This window comes from Sinocyclocheilus anshuiensis, unplaced genomic scaffold (assembly GCF_001515605.1).
Source record: "Sinocyclocheilus anshuiensis isolate Anshui unplaced genomic scaffold, SAMN03320099.WGS_v1.1 scaffold483, whole genome shotgun sequence".
In the NCBI taxonomy this organism is placed as follows: Eukaryota; Metazoa; Chordata; class Actinopteri; order Cypriniformes; family Cyprinidae; genus Sinocyclocheilus; species Sinocyclocheilus anshuiensis.
This window is the reverse complement of record NW_015552580.1, coordinates 568,232-570,537: the sequence shown is the minus strand read 5'-3', so window position 1 is coordinate 570,537 and position 2,306 is coordinate 568,232. Positions and strand designations below refer to the sequence as shown.

Below are 2,306 nucleotides of genomic sequence, written 5' to 3'. Positions count from 1 at the left end.
GTATATTAAGTGTCTTACTGATAATTAAGTGAAGTCATGTTGGTGTTAAGGGACTGAGTTTGAGTTTAGGAGCCTGATGGCCTGGGGGAAGAAGCTCCTCCTAAGTCTCTCGGTTTTTGCCATCAGGCTGCGGAAGCGCTTACCAGATGGCAGCAAAATGAAAAGACCGTTACCAGGGTGGTTGGAGTCCTTGATGATTTTAACAGCTCTGTTTTTGCTGCGTTTGAGGTAGATGTCCTGTAGAGAGGGGAGAGCAGACCCTGAGATGCGCTCAGCTAAGCGCACAACTCTCTGTAGGGCTTTGCAGTCTTGACTGGAGCTGTTCCCATACCACACTGAGATACACTGAGTCAATACACTTTCTATGGCCCCTGAATAGAAAGTTTTCAGGATTGCTGGCAAAACCCTGAATTTCCTCAGCTGTCGCAGATGGTACAGTCCTATATATATATATATATATATATATATATATATATATTATAGTTATGTTTCTGGTAATAATATATTATATAAATGGTCTTCAAATATTTTGTTGGACATTGGTTTACTGGTTTAGAATTGTCTATGATGATCTGAACCTAAGATTAAGTCAAAATTCCAACCTCCAAATAAATCCCAGATATAAAACCAAAGCCATACATCTGATTGCTAGGACAGGTGTGGCCTTACCAAGGGACATTTAAACAACACAGCATGGGATTGAAAGCACAGACACTGAGGAGGAAGTGTGTACTGTACACATATCCACACTAATTCCCACACTGACCTTCCTCTTTTCATATTTAAAAGAGGGTGGATGATACGGCGGTACAGACCAGCTGTACGGGTAATCATCCGAGTGGTTGGAGGCAATGCCTTGAGGACGAGCACGTGAAAGAGAAACATTAGGCTATTAGTTTAAACATCAAACAAGACAGTTAACACATGAAAGGATTATAAGGCAATCAAAAATAAATGCCCAAGTCATATTTCACATCAAAATGAAAAGGAGAAAAAAAGAAGGCATAGCAAAGTCAAGTTTTTAGGATTTTTTGCATTGTGACATGATCATGCATGCATACATCAGATGGACTAGTTACCAGGATGGAAGACTTTGCCAACTGATAAAGTGGTGTATCCATTAGACTTGAAGTACTGAGGAAGTGTAGTTTAGTTCCCTGCATGGACTCTCCAGTAGGAGTTGAAATCATACAGCTTTGTGGTGTCTGGTCTTCGACTTGTTAGGAAATACACCCTACTAGGTCCACAAACAGCTTGCTTTAAAAGAACACAACAGTAGTGTGCACCTGTAACTTAAATGTACACTACCAACAAAGTTTTGCATAGTATGTATAATGCATATTTATGTTTTTTGATGAGCAATAATACAACATACCTTTGCATAGGCGTTATGAAACACTGTGCTCACTGATGCAAGTTGATCGATGTTTGGTGACTTGACCACTGGATCTGAGTAGCAGCCTAAAGTTGGTCTCAAATCATCAGCAATTAAGTACAAAATGTTGAACTGTTTGCTATCTAGTGCAAAAACACCTGCTTCCAAAAAGTGTAAAATCAAAAGAAACAACCTCATCTGAGTATTTACAAACATTATGTTCATATGTTCATGCGGAAATAGCGCCATATAGTTTAGATTGAATACTATCGCATCAGTGACTTGATTTTATAACATGTCAAGCTACTTGCAGTGTTGTGCTTCCTGGTTTTCATAGACTGGCTGTGATGACTGGAATTGGTCTTAAAGACACAGTACACGTTTTCTCTTGTCTACTGTACATACGTAGTGCTGGTAAAACAACTCTTTTGAGTTGACTCTATAGTGAATAACAAATATACAGTGATACCCCAACAAACGATTCTTATGACTGGTTTTTATTAGTGAATCAGAATCATGAGTCGAATCTTTTCAGTGAACCGATTACCGAACGAATTACTTTTCATCATAAACACTTATAAGTCAGCTGCAGCCGTTATTGAATTAATGTGACTCAATATCACTTATCATGCTGTAACTCAATGACTTAACCGTAGTTAATATGACATTTAAAGAAATTCTAAATGTAGTAAAAGTGCAGTAGCCTATGCATTTAACTATTTACAGACTTTTTTAAAGGGGTCGTATGATGCGATTTCAAGTTTTCCTTTCTCTTTGGAGTGTTACAAGCTGATTGTGCATAGATAAGATCCCTGAAGTTGCAAAGACTAAAGTCTCAAAACGAAGCTCGCGATTATGGTAAGGGGCGTTACATTTCCGACGCGTGCTTGTGGTGTTCGGCCAATCACAATGCACTGGCTCAGCTGGCCAA

At 38.9% G+C, this 2,306-nt stretch overlaps 1 pseudogene; it reads right to left on the bottom strand.

Moving 5' to 3' along the window:
• The window catches only part of LOC107665280 (iduronate 2-sulfatase-like), an 8,469-nt pseudogene extending 6,810 nt beyond the window's left edge, over window positions 1-1,659 (bottom strand).
• Between the last annotated feature and the right edge of the window lie 647 nt (window positions 1,660-2,306).